Below are 19,508 nucleotides of genomic sequence, written 5' to 3' on the forward strand. Positions count from 1 at the left end.
TTGACGTTTTCCCACCCCCGTGTTTTCGCTTCTTGCTACCGCCCGCAGGGTTTAACGAAGAAGGGACGGTTAGGATCGCGTGGTGGTACTTCTCATTGCTCGTAGCTGGTCTAGGGTAAAATGAGTAGTTCACATGGGCCGGATGCAGAGCCTTGAGCTTAATTTTTGTTCTAGGGTTAAGTAAGGAGGAGCTCATTGTAGAATTATAGAATCAACCCCCTGCTCAAAGTAGGAATCCAAATTAAAGCATACCCGACAGGAGGCTGTCAAGCTGCTTCTTGAATGCCTCCAGTGTTGCAGAGCCCAACACCTCCCTAAGTAATTGATTCCATTGTCGTACTGCTCTAACAGTTACGAAGTTTTTCCTGATGTTCAGTTGAAATCCAGCTTCCTGTAACTTGAACCCATTATTCTGTGTCCTGCACTCTGGGACTATTGAGAAGATATCCTGAAGATATCTGTGTGATAACCTTTCAGGTAATTGAACAGTGCAATCTCAGTCTTCTCCTGTCAAGGCTAAGCATGCCCACTTCTTTCAGTCTCTCCTCAGAGGGCTTTGTTCCTGGTCCCCTGATCATCCTCGTTGCCCTCCTCTGAACCCGTTCCAGTTTGTCTGCATCCTTCTTAAAGTGTGGTGTCCAGAACTGGATGCAGTACTCAAGACAAGGCCTTACCAATGCTGAATAGAGGGGACCAATACTTAACGTGATTTGGGAACTATACGTCTATTAATGCAGCCTAAAATAGCATTTGCCTTTTTTGCAGCCACATCACATTGTTGGCTCATATTCAGCTTGTGATCAACAACAATCCCAAGATCCTTCTCGCTTGTAGTATTGCTGAGCCAAGTATCCCCCATTTTATAATTGTGCATCTCTGATACTCATTAACACAACTGCCCTCTCCTCACTGCCCCCTATTCCTGACCTAAGTCTGGTATAGTCTACCCTTCACAGAGCTACAGTTCCCAGCACTCTTAACAAACTACAGTTCTTAGGATACTTTGGGGGAAATAATGGCTTTAACTGTATGGTGTGTTAGCAACCAGTGCAACAGTCAACCCTGGGATATTTTATTCTACAATGTCTGACAGCACAGATTTATAGGTATCAGGAACAGAAACGCTGCACAGGAAAGAAAGTCTTCAACATTACCACCAACCTTTTCCTAAAAGCAGATGGTCTCCCAGTGTCAGTGATGTGAATGTGGGAAGAAATAAGCTCACACTGCATGTATTTGAAAATTCTATCCTGAGTGTGCTGTGTATTACGAGAGTAGTTTAAAATGTTTTTGCACTAGAGATTTTTGTGATCAATCTTTAATAGCACAGAAAATATTATTCAGATGACTGCTGCACTGAATATTGACTTTAAATTGCATCTAGAAGGGGATATTTTTTTCCTCCGTATGTTGTATAATTTGTTGTTTGAAGGGTATTCATATAGCCTGTGTACTCTGCAGTTTGATGTATTCATCTCCTAGAGTTTAGGCTTTACTACGTATGGACTCCAGATTGCAGTCAGACTCACCAGCTGCTATTTCTAGGCCACTTGCCAGCAGAGTAGAAGGGTGCTTCAAAGGTTAGCAAGCAACAGAATACTTTGATTGAGATATTGCATTTGATAATATTTTTTGCCTTGCCTTGGACAGTGAGAAAAGAATTTGGGCTCCTCACATATTAGATATTGCTCCTGACCTATATTCCAGTGGAATCTCTATGATAACTTGAAAGCAGCATCATAGTGTTGCTTACAATGCATATTTGAATAGTAATAGCAGTGATCCATCATGCAACTGGTTCTTAGCTTTGAAACTCCATTGGAAACAGATGTGTTCCAGTTTTTTATAAAGGCGTCTCTTATCTGTTTGAAAAACACAGAAACTGCAAGTAAGAATGGATCCTTCGCTTCCATATATCTTGGAAGACAATCTTACTCGGCCACGAGTGATCACCAATGAATGAATCTTAAAGGAGAAAAGTGGCATACACACTCACATGAGCCTTCACAACTGAAATAGTAGGATATCTGTATGTTCATAGAAATGAGAAGCTGCCTTTAGATTAAAGCACTTAAGGTTTTAATCCTATACATACTTTCCTAGGAATAAGACTTTCCCCTAAACTGTCATCTACCAGCAGCCATTCCATCAGGAGATAATAGAGGGAGAGATGGGACCTCAGGGTTTCTTATTTGCTCTGCTGAGAGACTAGCAACTGTTTACACCTCCTCCCCTTGAATTCTTGCAATAACAGGTGTTTATTGCGAGAACTCTATATCTAATGTGCATGTTTGCTGTGGGAGGAAGGAATTGCTGAAAATCAGGCTTGGAACCTAACTTATGGAAGGAAATTTTCCAGTCAACTCCACCCTCCTGCAGGCCCTCACACTCCATGCCGCATTGTTCACAAGAGTCTTTTAGGGGCCGTTGCAGGTGGATGCAGGGGAAAGGAGAGACAGGAAACTTTGCTTCCATGAACTTCCTTCTCCTTAAATATTAGACAGATACCATCTCTGTTATCTTTTTGGTGCCTACTGAAGACCTTCCTCTTTCAACAAGCCTTTTAAGTTGAGATCTTATCCCAATCTGCGTCTGTGTTGGAATTGCTTTTTAATATATTTTTAAACCTTTTTTTTAAATGGTTTTAAACCTTTTTTTAAAGATGTTTTTAAATCTTTTGTTTTAAATGTTTTTAAAGATGTTTTGTTCTCATATATTTTAAAGTCTATTTTTATGATGTTTTAAAGTGTTTTTAGTGCTTTTGTTTACTGCCCTGGGCTTCTACTGGGAGGAAGGGCAGGAATAAATCAAATAAATAAATAAACTAACCTGCAATCTAAGCCAGTGGAATTTGCTTGTGAGTAAACATGGCAAGAATCTGAATGCACAGCTTAGGCTTGATCTCATACAATGCAGTTATAAGAAAAATGCATATCTGTTGCAACAGGCCTCTTTCTTGATGTATGTGGCATTTTAGTGCTATTCAAAATTTAATGTTTATGGTTATTTTTGAGAGGCAGATTAGTATAGAAGATAGATTGTTGAATTTGGAAAGGAAGAGGATCCAAAACCTTGCTCCAACACTCACCAGGTCTCCTTAAATAGAAAGCTGCATTGTACTGAATCAGACCACTAGTATATACACTGACTGGAAGCAGCTCTCCAGGATTCAGACAGAGGTCTCTCCTAGTCCCACCTGCAGATGCCAGGGATTGAACCTAGGATCTTCTGCATTCAAAGAAGATGCTTTTTATAGCCCTTCCTTGCTCAGGTCACTCAAAGAGCAATGTAAAGGTAAAACAGAATATCCTAATAGGGTTGTTCTGTACATCAAAGGAGAGGTGAGAAAGCAAGGTTGGGCCCAACTGCAATTTGGCATCTTCCTTTCCAGAACTGGCCCCATCATCAGCCATTCTTCCTGAATGCATTAAAGGGAGAGGTAAGGTTGTGAGATATCTTCCATTAGTTTACCTGGGACCAAATGCAATTTTGCTCCTACTTCACAGACCTGCTTTTATCAGCAGCCATTCTACTTGGCTGTGGCAGAGGGAAAAGTGACATAGCAATGCCCCTCTGTCAACCTTGCTAGGAACAACTGCCATTTGGTTTCTCTCCTTTCAGAACCGTCTTCTGTAGTGATCAATCTACCTAGTTATTGTGTAACTTCATTATGTATTATGTAAAAGCTGGTACCACAATTTGCTTCTTTTTCTCTTCCTTCCCCATTGCTTTTGTCTTATAGAACTGTAAACCATCTTGAGTGCTTGGGCATTTATCAGGATCCCAGAAAGGCCTCATCTGAAAAGGAGGCTTCTAACCCCATGGAGAACCCCAGTACAGCTGGGAATCTGGAAGAACCCACAAACATCCCAAGGCAGCCCAAAGTGCCTAGGCTCATAGGTGTCTCAGCTGAACCTCCCAGTTGCCCATGAAACCAAAACCTTGCCTTCATCTCCAATTCTTCCACTTCATCACCTGAGCCCTAACAGGGAAGGTAGTGGACCCAATGGAAAGCCCAGAATCAGCACGGGTGTGCTCTTCTGGCATCTATTACCTGGGGTCTCCTTGGGTACAAGGGTCTACCCAGGAGGAAGAAGATGACTCATCTGTGAACACGCACATAGGCATTTCGAAGAGTGTGAATTTAGGTTAACAACATTAATATAATGGTGAAATCCACTACAGCCTGAAGAGATTTATATATCACTTAATCTCTACTTAAATTCTTAATGTGGAGCTTAAATTAAGCTTAAACTATGGAGAACTTTTACACAGGGGTTTACCTTGAGGTGAAGGTGAGTACAGGGCTGCCTTTGATGCTGTTGGGACTACACATACAGGTAAGTAGTATAAATATAGTGTCCATGCACAGTGTCTATTAACTCTCTTGAATCAATGACCTGCTATGGCAACATTATAATTATTCAGGCACACTTTCATCTTGGCTGCTTTTCCCTCAGTGTCATATGTTGAATCCTGCTTATATACTGATCATGGATTATTTATATCAGAGGCATATTGGGAGCATATTCATGTTTTGGCTGGATTTTTGAAAGTGCTGTGTGTAGCACATCATGTGTACTACAAAAGAAAGACAGACCAGGAACCATTTTAGATTATAAATATGAGCTGCCGCCTCTTTGAAAGTCCATTCTATTTTTAATTTCTCGATACTTCCTAGCCTTCTCTGAGAACCAGATAGAACCAGAGTTGTGATTGTTCCACAATGTGTAGGAGAACTAGGGCCACAGTATTAATGGAAGGCCTCACCATGGTAATGTTCTTGATGCCTACATTTTAGCCTTTTACAACACTTACACTTCTCGCTAGAGTTGAAAAGCTGCCTCTGTGTTTTTCCAGAGAAACCCCAAATGGGGGGAGCCTGGGTTCTTCTACTAACTGAAATATTGTTTATTACATTTGTTAATTACTCCATAACCAAAGTTCTCTGGGTGATACAAAGTGATACACTATAATAAACATAAAATTCATAAAATAACATCAAATTTAACAATAAAATTAACTGTAAGCTAATAGCAGCCAGAACCATAAAACCTAATCTCAGAAACCTAAAACAATCTAATTCACAGTCACCATAAAAATCAGAATAAAACAAAAACATGAATATTCCATTTATATTAGAAGATATTAAGATGGTAATTAAAAAGCCTGAGAAAATATTTAAAAGTCTCTGCTTGGTGCCCAAAAGACATTAATGTAGGTGTCAAGAAAGCTTCTCCAGGGTGAGTGTTCTATAATGGGGAGCATCTCTTGTAGCCATTCTCCATACCTGAGATAGAGGGGGGAGGACTCAAAGGGTCTCTACTGATCTGAGGGAATAGGTGGGGTCCCTTAGATATTGATATAGGGCTATTTTATTCATAGGTCTGGAATAGGGTTGCCAGGTCAGAAGCATCCCAAAACCTGAGATTTTAGGGGCGGGCCCGAGTGATGTCACGGGGCGGGCCCAAGTGATGTCATGGGGCGGGCCCGAGTGATGTCATTAAGCATGACACATTAAGCATCAATCACAGTTGCTTGGAGCGTACAATTAAAAAAAAATCTGACTGGAAATTAAGCTATACATCTCAGCTAAAAGATGGAGACTGGGTAGGGAACATTTAATCTAGCCTACTTACTTTCGGCAAGAAGGGTTTAAGTGCCTTCAGGCCAGGCCAGTCACCAGAAGGCCACAGTAGGAAGAAAGGAGCCTAATGTTGTGCAGATGTTAGATGGGAGCATTCGGGAGTAAAGATGGATGCCCCTGAAGGCTGCAATTCTAAACACACGTACTAAGGGACTAAGCCCCCATAGAACTCAACAGGACTTCTGAGTAGATATAGTTTGGATTGTGCTGTTGGTAAAGCTTGACTAGGGATCCTCTGCAAAGACATCCATATTCAAGCAGGGTTGGCAAGCCCCTACCTGGAATGCCCTGCCCTTTTAATGTGGCTGCTCCAAACTTTACAGATTTGACCCTTCACCTCAGAAAGAGGTCTGAGAAATGAATAAGAGTAAGATTCTCTACCCTTTCTGTCTGCGTAGATGCCCTGATCCTTCCCCTGCGCCCAGCAGAAGCTCTGGGCCAGGTGGGACGCAGTGGCATCTCATAGAGGACAACCTCCCCTTTCATGGGGTGTAAGATTTGTCCTGGCCAAGAGCAGATTTTGGGGTGGGCACCCCCAATTACTTATTTTTCCTGTATGTCTTTTTCTGCTTTGATTTTGTATAGATGTCCTCTTCTGTGCCCTGTGCCCAGCAGAAGCTCTGGGCCAGGCAGGATGCAGTGGCATCTCATAGAGGACACCCTCCCCTTTCCTGGGGTATATGATTTGTCCTGGCCTAGAGCAGATTTTGGGGTGAGCACCCCAGTTACCTATTTTTTCCTGTATGTTTTGGTCTGCTTTGATTTTGCATAGATGCCCTCCTCCGTGCCCTGCGCCCAGCAGAAGCTCTGGGCCAGGCGGGGCACAGTGGCATCTCGTAGAGGACACCCTCCCCTTTCCTGAGGTATATGATTTGTCCTGTCCCAGAGCAGAGTTTGGGGTGGGCACCCCCAGTTACTTATTTTTTATGATTTTATGACATCATTATGTATTTATGATAATATCAGAAGCCTGATGATTTTGATTGCATAAATGTATTGTTATTCTTGACAGGGAGAGTCCCCCGATCACAGTGATATATCATACAGGGTACCCCAACATATATTTTGGGGTTCAGAGACATGTTTGGTTTGAAGTTGCTGTAGTTGTCAACTCTTCTTTTTTAGTGTTTTGAACTTTCAAGCAAATAAGGAACTGGGAACTAGGAACCAACTTCAGCATCGTATCAGTTAAATAGATTAAACAGTCGCGGGGGCGGGGGCTGACGTTTTGGTGTATATCTCGGGAACCAGGCCACCTAGAAACTTATTTTTTTTTAAAATTGAAGCTGATAGTCCAGAGATTAAGGGGTGCTAGCCGGAGACCTGGAGGGGTCCCCCAAAAACCGGAGACTCTGGCTGAAAACCGGAGATCTGGTAATTCTAGTCTGGAAGCAAGTGTCCTGGTGGTTAGCTTTCTAGATGAATAGGCTCAATAGTTCAGTGCACATGAAACTCTGCAGTGGGAAAAGTGGTGGGAGTGCAAGAGGAGGTGGAGGCAGGAGAAAGGTTACTTACCCCTTCTCTTCACCACTTCTTGCCCCCTCTATCACACATGTAATTCTGCCATTAGGGTTACCTGTGAAAATCAGCCTAGCTTCATAAAAGAACATTGCTACTGCTACATAACTATGACATCTAGTGGAAGAAATGATATAGCACATTTTCAGATATATCCATTTTGTTAGAATATCCTCAATGGCTGACAACATTACTTACATGTTTTTTAAAATCTCCAAAACAAATAGGCCTTGAGGTTGGTATTGGCTGTGGAAGAAAAATACATTTCTTTGTGTAGATTTATTTTACATTATATGCATGATTCTATCATTTATAGTTCCAGCATTAGAGCTTTGTAAATTTATACTTTCTGTGCTTTTTAAATGAACAATGTGCATTCTAAATTAACTGTTCACCTATTTACTGATTCATGCATAAGCCTTTAAGAATAACAACCTGTAGAACCAGTGGCGTCACTAGGGTTGGTGTCACCCGGTGCGGTAACTCATGGTGTCACCCCCATGGACCTCCTCCCGTATCAGAACATACAGAATCCTTAGTAATGTTTTTTGTACTAATGTTACTCGTAAATCGTAATTCCTGTATATCACTGAATGTAATGGCAATAGTAGTGACATAAACAACTAGTAAAATTAAAATTACACCTTTAAATTACAGTATCATACGCACAGCTCAAATTCTTGCTTTTATTACTAATGGGAGTTAATTATCTTGCATATGCCCATAGTAAATTTTCAGATACTTTCAGACCCTCAGCAATTTCCAAGTGGTCTATGTAGAAGAAAAGTTTGGGAACCCCTGGAATAAGACACCTGCTTATGTCCCTATGCTGCTCTCTCCCCTCATTTAGGTGCCTGGGATGCATGCGTGTGGACACACCTCCTTACAATATGGAAAGTGATTCTTAATAATAAGTCTCCAGACACAAAGTTACATAAGTGTTTATCAGTTGTTTAGTAGAAAATTCAGAGCTGCAGGGTCCCTTCATGATAGTTACAGCCATGTACACCCTTTTTTGCTCTTGGATTAAGAATGAGATCTTTGTTAATGCATTCTCTCACAACAACAAACATCTCTAGGAGCCAATCAGCATGAAAGTGGAGAGCGTTAGCAACTGAGAAGAGTCTTCTCAGTGGCTGACTCACCTCCTTTCACTCTGATTGACTCCAATCTGCAGAAAAGGCAAGGAAGCCTATTAGAAGACTCTTCTCCATGACTAACACACTCCCTTTTCATGCTGACTGTAGGATGCTTGGAGACATAGGGACCCTGCTCCCAAAAAAACAGAGGGACTAAGATCCCCTGGGCGACTACCCTCCTGGTGCTTATGGACATGACCATAATATATTTTGTGACGTGCAAGTTCGACATTATTTATTAAGTGTGTTTAGGATTACACTGATGGCATTCCCAAATATGTACTTTCACACAGACTTTGGTTTTCCATAACACAATGTTTGTCCAAGCCTCCACACTTGGGGGGGGCACTGCTTGCACACCCCTTCCATAAGCACATCAAAGTTGGATACACACCTGAACCAAGACCCAGACAAAAGGGCACTCAAAACAAAAAGGTAATTACAGTGGCTGAGTAGATCTTGTACAGTGGTTATACTGACTGGACAGCCACTGTCCTTCACATTTTACAAAATAGTTTTTCCTATACAAAGATTAAATTTCTGTGTATGAAAAAGTAATATATGAAGTGGTCTCAATAGTGAGAAAAGTAAACAAGTGAATGGTGTTCCAAATGTTTTTCATTCTCACATTATGAAGCTAGCTGCCAGATGATGTATCACCTTCGCTACGCATGCAGCATAGACTGAAAAAACAGTACCCAAGCCACCATTCAATATGTGCACGTGTTCTTTCCAACATGAATCTACAGGTCTCAAAAAGTAATGTGTGACATAGTCCTCAAACACGTTATAACATGCCTCAAACATGGTCTCTTGTTCTACCAGCATGCCTTCACACCATCACTTTGCCAAAACATAAGGATAGGTAAATTGCTTTTAGGGAGGTTCACAATTATGATTTCCTATTTATTTAATCTAAAAATATTTAAAATACATAAAAACAGCCAGGGGAAGATATTGGAGAAATATAAAATAAATACAAATAAAAAAAGGAGAGGAAGGTGAAAAGACCTTAAATGTGCTACTCACCATCTCTCAGCCTATCCTCCCCTCAGGGTGAAAACAACGGAGAACCATGACCACCCCCAGGAAGAAGGGCACACTTAAAATGTAGAGGAAAAAATCATCTACAGCCATAGTGTGAAATCACTTATTGGGACACAGTATGAAGAAATATTTATATAAACATGACTATCAAATATGTTTATGAATTACACAATCTGTAAAGATATTTATAGTGCAATCCGATGTTTGTTTACTCAGAAGCAAGTCCCAATGTATTCAATGGGGCTTACTCAAACTGGGAAGTGTGCAGAGAACTACAGCCTCAAGTGATAAGGAACTTGTTCTTTCAACTTGTTCTTTTAAGTTGAGACCTTATCCAAGTCTGAGTCTGTGTTGGAATTGCTTTTTAATGTGTTTTTAAACCTTTTCTTTGTTTTTTAAAAAATGTTTTTTTAAAGCTTTTAAAAATATTTTCAAAGATGTTTTAATATATTTTAAAGTCTGTTTTTATGATGTTTTAAAGGGCTTTTAGTGCTTTTGTTTGCCGCCCTGGGCAGAGCTTGGAAAAGTTACTTTTTTGAACTAGAGCTCCCATCAGCCTAATCCAGTGGCCATGTTGCCTAGGGCTGATGGGAGTTGTAGTTCAAAAAAGTAACTTTTCCAAGCTCTGGCCCTGGGCTACTACTGGGTGGTAGGGTGGGATATAAATCAAATAATAAATGAATAAACTTCATTCACCCAACCCAAAATTCAGAATCATGCCTCTTTAGGCTGTTTTCCAACTGTTTATTCTTGCTTTATGATTATTGGATTTTAAATGGCTTTATTTCTTGTTGTGAGCTGCCTTGGTTTCCAACCCTACCTTACAGGGTTGTTGGAAAGACTACACACACACACACTGCAGATGTATAAATACATACAGCCCATATAATAGTTTATTGTCAAACCAGTTGGTCATTGCAGAAAAATCAGTATTAGTTTAAAAAAAATCAGTATTCGTTTCCTATAGAATAAAAACTGCAATACCTAAGTAAGCCCTGCCTAACTGCTTTAAAATAGGACTGGAGGAGGGGGGGACAGAAAGACAACACAAACACAATTCTTTTTTACATTCACTCCAAAGTCCCATTGATTTTCAGCACATTCATAACCATGTCTACTCAAAAGTAAATTCTATTGAATTCAATGGGATTTACTCTGGCGATATGGGATTAGCAATGCTTTTACCCCCACAAAAGCAAGTATTGGGAAGGTTTTGAAAACACTGCCCAGGATCTGACTCCTACACACAAGAGGGGAAAAAACTGAAATATATATACTTACCCAATTTATGAGATTTTCAGATAAACGGGGGGGGGGGACCAACATTTTCTGGCCTTGCAATGAGGTTTACTAGACACTGCCGCAGGTCAAACAAACACTTCACTGATTGACTGCAATCCTGAACGGGCGGGGTTAAAGCTACAAAGTGCTATACAGTAGTTTAAAAAAAGATTTAACGGGGGCGGCTGACATTTTTATGTATATCTCGAGAACCGGACCACCTAGAAACTTATTTTTTTTTTAAAAAATAAAGCTGAGAATCACCCCCCTTTGATGGTGTCGCCTGGTGTGGTCCGCACCCCCTGCACCCCCTAGTGACACCACTGGGGGGCGGCTGATGTTTTTATGTATATCTGGAGAACCAGACCACCTAGAAACTTAATTTTTTTAAAATTAAAGCTGAGAGTCACCCCCCCTCTGATGGTGTCACCTGGTGCAGTCCACACACCCCGCACCCCCCTAGTGACACCACTGTAGAACTAATCAAAAGTTGTCAGTGTTTTTACTGTAAGAAACAACTTCAGAATGCACCATTGGCTATATAATCCTTACAATTCTATAAAATCATCAGGCTTTCAAACCTAAACTTTTTACTTGGGAACTTCAAGATAGCAGTATGCACTATGTATAACGTATAGCAATGGGATGTCCTGCTCACCCTGATGCTTCTCTCCTTTTTCAGGTATGCAAGCCAAAGGCATGATGAATACCTATCACAATGGATATACACAAAATTTTACATGTCCTCATCATTTCAGATCAGCCAAGATAATCATAACAGTATTGTTTAACATGTGTTATTTGTAATCCTAACTATAGCTGATCTAGTATTTGATAGGGCCTTCTCAGTAGTGGCACCCTGTCTCTGGAACGATCTCCCCTCTGAGCACCAATGTTGTTCACCTTTTGATGGCAGCTGAAGATGCATGGCTTTCCCAAGCCTTTGGTAGAATTTGAGTTAATATGTCAGTTTCTCAACCTTCTATCACTTGTTATTTATATGTATGTTGGGTTTTAGATGATGGTTTGTAGTTTAATACTTTTTTCTGTGCAAAGTGATGTTTGCACATGTTTATGTTTAGCTGTTATTTTTAATCCTTCAAATTTTATTATATTGGCCATGTTTGCATAGCTAAGTTCAGTCATGGTTTAGCATGAACACACTGGCTCCCAAGGAGGAGATTGCAGCTATTTTGCTACTTCCCTAGGCTTTTTAGGTTAGTGTTGCATGGCAGATAAGCCAAGTGTTGGTTTAGCATGTTGTCTGAATTAGGGATCATAGTTAAGGTCTCTCCTCCTTAGCCATGATCTGTAACCAAGGATTGCCCTATGGTTACAGGATTGTAGTTAAGTAGGAGAAACCTTAACCATGATCCAGGTTTGGACAACACACTAAGCCAAAGCTTGGTTTAGCTGCCATCCCATGCTGACATAAAAAGCCTGGGGAGGAGCCAGAATGTTTGTGTCATCACAGTAAGCCATACTCTGGCTTATTGTGATGTGTGAACCAGGCAACTGTGTGATTAAGCTGCCCTGGAGCTATAAATCTTTGCTGATGGTGATGATAATAATATCTTCTATTTCTGGTCTTCATGGGGGAATGTTGTTGCATATGGAGGCAAAACGGTATGACCCATACCCAAGAGGGAGATACCAGCAGCCATGTTGCAGTTTGCAGAAATACATAAATTATTTGTAAAAGTGAAGAGAAGGTTCCTAAGGCCCCAGATAGGGAAATTCAGACTGCACATGTAGTTGTCCATGTGCAGAGCAGGGGATGAGTGAAAGAACACACTGGGGCCATTAAGCCACTGCCCAGCTAGCTCCACCCCTGTTCTCCCAACCTTCCCAGGCAGGAAGCTGTCCAGCATTGAGCCTGAGAAGGGACATCTTTGAAAGTGTAGATCAGGTTGGCTTTCAGCCAAAAGCTCTTCCTTCTCCAGCAGGAGGCTGAGGATGAATGCCAAAAAGTGCTTGATGGTGGGGATAGGTTGGCTGTCAGCCAGCTAACTCACACAAAGCTTCCCCTTTTGTAGTGGCACCTAGATTTTGGAGGCCTGTGTGGCTCCACTGTTGCCTCAGAGGGCAACTAAGATACTTTTATTTCAATTTGCATTTTGTTGCTGACATGAATGCAATCTGTTTCTGATGTTGCTTTTTTCTCATGTCATGTCTCTTCTGCTTGTTTTGCTGTGTCATATATTTTATTGGATATGCTTTATTGTTATTTTGGAGACCGCTTTTAATATCTTGCATTAAGATTAGGGTAAATATCTATCTAAATAACTTAAATACTGATTAAGCTAGTCCTGTCCACCTGAGTGTTCTTTTGATATATCCTTCCAACAAGGTAATCTGCTGTAGCTCATATTTGTCTGAGTCACACACAATGCTAAGCTGTAGTTTATTAAACCATGATTTAGTGTTATGTGTTAACTCAGCTGAGCAGCTTAACTATATTAACTATGGCTAAAGATCACTCATTAATCAATGTTTCTAGGTGGTGTATAAACCTTGATTGACATTACCAAAGCTTAGCATTACATATGAACCTGCACCAGCTCCTTAACTATGGTTAAAGAGCTGTCATTGCCCAAAATCTACAGAGCCGTGAGTGAAGAGCAGCAAAAAATTCAATCCGCTTTCAAGCTTCAGCTGGTCTTGCTGGTGCTTTTAACTATTCTGTAATGTAATAAATCAAGGTTTAATTGATTGTCAGCAGATGCCTCAGTTTTAAATATGCTTTATTAACTGTGGTTAATGTTAATCATTATTAACACTAAACATTGTTTAGCAAAACATAGTAAACATGGTTTAGCGTTATGTGTGAACCAGGCCGTTGGATGGATCTCTTGGTTCTTTTTTGAGTGGAATTAATTGCATCATTGTGGAAAATTAATCCAAGAAAGCAGATCCCTATCCCCCACTCCCAACAAGTAGGGTAGGAGGGAAGGAATGAGTATGAATGTAATTATTGAAATGTGAATTTTATTTGCCAGCTGATAATGTTTTTACACGTTTCAGATGAGAATCTGAAATGTTATTATATGTGATACGTATATTTCTTGCCACCTATTGGTAGAAATGTACTGTTTGATGCCCTTGAAATATATGTTGTGATTTTTCTGTGGCACTGACAAATATTAAAGAGGTAAAAGCCAAGGCAAAGCAGCCAAACCAATTTATATTTCAAGAAGCAATGCAACAAAACTGAGTTGCTGAAATTCTACTCTGTAGATTTCACTGAGCTGATGTCTAGAAGCAACATTTCCAGTACCACTTAAATATATGCATTCCTTTCCCCTGCACTGATAATGGCTAATTCAATTGTAACAGGAGCCATTTACTGGAGCTAATTTATATTACAGAAAGGCTTGGCTAGTAGTCTTCCCAGCTAAATCTCCAAATTAACTGTAAAGCATTAATATGATCAAATATTGAGCTTAGCCACAGTGACATAAAAGCCATTACATCTCATAAAAGCAAAAATGATGCTATTCCTGTAGTTTAGTTTCTTTGCTCATTTGGATTATATCCTGCTCCTTTGTAGACTGCAAGAGCACAGCCTGCACACCAGAGTTCTTTGGTACCTTGTCCTCGGAGTCAGCATCCAGGCCACTACTCAAGGCTGGTGATATGGTTACACCTACATAGCCATTCACTTATACAGTATGCAGGGCTGCTGAGAGCTGGCACTGGACCCAGGGCAAAATGCATGATTGGACTTCCCTCCCTAAATCTTCCTACAAACCAAATGTTGCTACTTTCTTTAAACAAGTTTTTAAGTGACTTGGGCTTAAATCAGGCTGAGAGAGATTGAAAATAAATGAAAAACACCAGAATGGGATAGTTAATGTATTTATTAAAATGACTGTTCACAAACTCAAGTGAAAATGAATAAACCCAACATTTTCGTACTACATCACTAAACTAATTAGTAGTGTTAATACATTAATACATTGGTATGCCGGGCAGTTTGGGGTCAATTGCGTCTCATCCGAAGGCTGCAACCCTACCTTCCTGTCCACCAGCTCCCACTCGTAGTACATGCTCTGGTCACCTCTCGTTTAGACTACTGCAATGCGCTCTACGTGGGGTTACCCTTGAAAACAGTCCAGAAATTACAACTGGTACAAAACACGGCGGCTCGTTTACTTACGAATAGCCGCCGTTATGATCATATTACCCCAGTGTTATACAATCTTCACTGGCTTCCAGTTATTTTCCGGGCTCAATTCAAGGTGTTGGTATTAACCTTTAAATCCCTATACGGTTTTGGCCCAGTATACCTGAAGGAGCGCCTCCAACATCATAAAGTGTGCCGCCCTACAAGATCTGCCACTCAGGGCCTTCTCTCGGTTCCACCGACTAAAGTGGCTAGGTTGGTGAGGACTCGAGAGAGGGCTTTTTCTGTGGCAGCCCCCACAATTTGGAACTCCCTCCCAATGGATCTTCGACATGCCCCTTCCCTAGATATATTTCGCCGGGGCCTGAAAACTTGGCTTTTCCATCAGGCCTTTACGACCTTTGAGACTTCCAAGGTGAACTAGTTCTAGAACTGTAATATGAACAATCTACTAAATACTGTAATTTTTACATTGTACTGTACTGGCTATATTGTTTATTGTATTTTATCATGTTTTATTGTACGCCGCCTAGAGTGGCCACTGGCTAGATAGGCGGCCTATAAATTAAAGTTTATTATTATTATTATTATTTGAATTAAAATACAGTTTTTATGACTGATCATCAGTCTATTCATCTACAACACATTTAGCAGTGCTTTGCAGGCTTTTCTATTAGAAAATATTTCAATTATATAATCAAAGTTTAGTTTTCTTGCAATTTTTCATTCAATAGCCAAGGTTCTGAAATCTATGAGGGTCTCTCGTCGCATAGCTGACCTGAGGCAGTTTTTAACATAAAAAATTCCTTCCTTCCTGTTGGGAGGAAGGGCGGGATAGAAGAAGAGGAAGAGGAGGAGGAGGAGCCTGCTAGATCAGGCCAATGGCCTATCTAGATCAGCATTCTGTTCTTACAGTGGCCAACCACCAGATGCCCATTATGGTAAGCCTGCAAGTGGGACCTGAGTGCAAGAGCACTCTCTCCTCCTGTGGTTTCTAGCAACATGTATTGAGAAGCATGCTGCCTTTGACCATGGAGGCAGAACATAGCCATTGTGGCTAGTAGCCATTTGTAGCCTTATCCTCCATGTATCCTCCATATAACATGAGCCAGAGTGCTGAATGACCTCTCTGCTTCAGTTATAGTCACTGGAAGAGTGCAAAAGATTCACAGAACACAAACATTTGAAAATAATCTTGAAGTGTTAAGTTCATGAATCTTATTTAAGAGGTTCAGTGGTTCTAAAGTCATGTCTGCAAAGTTAACCAAATGTATTGCTTTCAGATATTTCACTTCACACAAGTCTGTTGTGACATCAGCATGATACACTTCAGTAATGACTTGCATGTTTCTTTAGTCTGGTTTTTAGTCATCTTGGTGTATTTCCACAGAAACCCAAATTTCTCATCTAAAAGCTTCATAGCTTCATATTGAGTTTTAAGGCTGGAAATTAGATTGTCAGCAATTACATTAAAAATATTTTGAATGTATCTTCTGGATCTCTGTTACTTCATCCAGGGTTTCATCATGAAATATGCAAATTTCTTTGGGTGTGCTAAGTGTATAGGCAAATTAATTCACAGTATTCATTAATGAGATATGAGACCAATCCTTACCCTGAATAGTGCTAGTGCATCTCTGTTCTTCTACTTCAGCAGAATCTTCATTAGGTTTTTCTTCTTCTAGTAATGCTTGAGCATCCAACAACTGGCTTTCACTATCTCCCTCATCACCACATGATGATATTGAAACAACGCCCAGGCTGAATAAACTTGCCTGACTTTTTTTATTGGTTTTATATATTTTTCTCACCGTTCTCTGCTCCAGGCTTATATTTTTGCTCCATAATGTTAATTTCGCTGTAAAACAATGCCAAAACACATGTAGACTTGCTCCAATGTGTGCTAGTCACAGACCAAACAATAAGAGTTGACATGCACACCCATCTATTAGCTTTCTGTTTAAGCCCCATTGAACTCAGTGAGTGGGCAGGTAGAGAATTGTATAGTATGGCCCTTTTCAATTACATGATAATGTAGTGGTTAAGGTGTTGGACTACGACCTGGGAGACCAGGGTTCGAATCCCTACATAGCCATGAAGCTCACTGGGTGATCTTGGGCCAGTCACTGCCTCTCAGCCTCAGAGGCAGGCAATGGTAAACCCCCTCTGAATACCGCTTAGCATGAGAACCCTATTCATAGGTTCACCATAAGTCGGAATCGACTTGAAGGCAGTACATTTACATTTTTTATCCATCATGCTTAACAAATGTTCTGAATGCTGTTCATCCACCCCTGCAATGGGACCGATTTTGCCCAACACAATGATGCAGGTAGCCTTGCAAGACTGCCCCTGAGGGGAGGGGGAAGAGTACCTCAATACATTGCACAAGAGGGCCAATCATTTTTGTTGAGCACAACCCCTATAAAATTGATAGCCCCACCCAACCACTTCCTCTTTACTTGAGCAAAGCAACCCACCCTTGGCATAGTATGAGATTAGCTATGCACCATTTTGGGGGCTGAGTAGGATTTGTGTGTGTGTGCCTGGTTGGCTCTTGGAGCACATTTTTTCACATACTCCATACTAGATGATAATCTTGGGCCAGGTAGTGAATTGGTTGATTGGTTTAATTGTACTTTGGTTTGGCTGCTTGGTATTTTTGTCACAACTTGGGCATTTAGTGCAGGCAGTCAGGTAAAATACTCTGGCTACTTCTGGTAAGCATCCTGAGGCACTCTGGCATGAAGGGCATCTTACCAGTCACCTCCCATGGCCAGCCAGCTTGGGGGACAGGAGATAATTGCTTGGTGTTGGGACCTGCTAGGATTATACTGCCACACTCTGAACAGTGGAGGTGGAGGGACTAACAAGTGTCCCCACCACCACCACCTTTAGGTCATTTTCATGACAATGAAGCCTCACACCAGTCTGATGACGGTGCTGGACTTCAAGCCAGGGCGGAATTGCCCATGTTACAAAAGAGAGAACATTTACTCATCTCCCCTCTGCCCCCCATCTCTAAAGAATTGCATGCCCACAGCAGATTTAATTTAACCAGATTTAATTTAATTTAACTAGATTCTAATGGTTTAATAAAGATATGATCTTTTACACCAGTTGTTTCCTGAGTCTTCTGGCATGTGCAGGGAATTACTACTATATATTAATATTTCAAAGCTTATCTTGTCTCTTATTTTAAAATAAGAATAACAGCAATTCACTATCATTTTTATTTGTATCCTACTTTTCTGCTGAAAACACCCAAAGCAGCTTCTGGCATGATAGATCTGGGAATATGCTACACAGGCAATCTATGCTGTCCAAGAAGTTCATCAGTTCTGTTTATGACTTCACAGTATTGTCCTGTGAGCAGACGTGTAGTTGTCCAGGGTCTCAGGGGGGCTTAGACACTACTTTTTTGGGAGCAGGGTCCCTATGTCTTCAGCATCCTATGAGACAATCAGCATGAAAGGGGAGAGTGTTAGCCATTGAGAAGAGTCTTCTAACATGCTTCCTTGTCCTTTCCTGCTGATCGGAGCCAATGAAAGAGTGAAAGGAGGTGAGTCTGCCATTGAGAAGACTCTTCTCAGTAGCTAACACTCTCCCCTTTCATGCTGAATGGCTCCTAGGGATGTCTGTTGTTGTGGGAGAAGGTATAAACAACAATTTCATTCCCAACTCAGCAGCAAAATAAAGGGAGTGCCTGTAACTAACACAAAGGGACCCTGCACGTATGAATTTGCCACTATACTACTGCCTGTGAGTGTTCCTTTATCACAGACACATCATTCTCCTTTAATGCCTGAATATTTACTACCACATCCTTATGGTTGATTATAGCATACTGCCATTAAAACAGAATTCAAAGTAAAGATTTCTCATGGGTTCCTCAAAAACCCTGTTTAAAAAGAAGAAGAAAAAATGAACTGTGCAGTGTTCAACAACTTTTTCTTCATTTGGCATGAAAAAGACGAGGTGCACTACTTTGTTTTGTCTGCAGATACCACTCTTTTCCTGTGCATTTGCTTTTGCAGCATGTTGTGAGCAGAACATTAACAAAAGCTATTACACTTGAATCCATTTCTCACTGCTAACAAGGAAATTATAACGACATGATTTCTGCCTTCAGCTGCTAATCACAAATAATGGAGTTTGTCACCTTTGATAGGAATACAAAATGGAATATGAAGATTTAGTGAGATTATAAATCATTGTTCATACAGATGAGTATAAAAAGGGTGACAATTATTTTACAAAGCACTTTATTCACTACCGAGTAGTATAACTGGTATGTAAATACCTGCAACTTACTGTTTCTACAGATGCTCCTGTGGTTTTCATTAACAATATTTTATAATTTATTTATTGGGGGCATTTCTAAACCACAAACTTGTTAAATCAACAATAAATAATAAAAAAACTTTATTGAATCAACAACACATTACATCAATTTTTAAAATAATCCAACAGAAATAAATGCCTGTAAAAATGAAATAACTTAATCTGGCACCTGAACAATCACAAAGGGGGTGTTAGATGAACTTTCCTGGAAAGGGAATTCAATCACTGGGGTGCTACTGTTGCTGAAAATTACCTTAAATCTGCTCAAGAATAGACTTCATTATATGGAAGTCACAACCAGCCCTGATACTGTACACACTTCTTAGGCTTCACTGTGTCCTCACCATTGCTGCCCCTCAAGCAAGCTGCCATTTTAAAACATTCTCTGTGAATGTGCAATCTTTTC

The 19,508-nt window shown here is 40.5% G+C and overlaps 1 long non-coding RNA gene across 1 annotated transcript; it reads left to right on the forward strand.

Moving 5' to 3' along the window:
• Nucleotides 1-18: 18 nt before the first annotated feature.
• On the forward strand, nucleotides 19-11,896 carry LOC133390777 (uncharacterized). Its single transcript, XR_009764468.1, has 3 exons — nucleotides 19-477; nucleotides 3,743-4,340; nucleotides 11,315-11,896. It is a non-coding gene; the product is annotated as an uncharacterized LOC133390777 (long non-coding RNA).
• Nucleotides 11,897-19,508: the final 7,612 nt, after the last annotated feature.

Source organism: Rhineura floridana, chromosome 8, assembly GCF_030035675.1.
Source record: "Rhineura floridana isolate rRhiFlo1 chromosome 8, rRhiFlo1.hap2, whole genome shotgun sequence".
In the NCBI taxonomy this organism is placed as follows: Eukaryota; Metazoa; Chordata; class Lepidosauria; order Squamata; family Rhineuridae; genus Rhineura; species Rhineura floridana.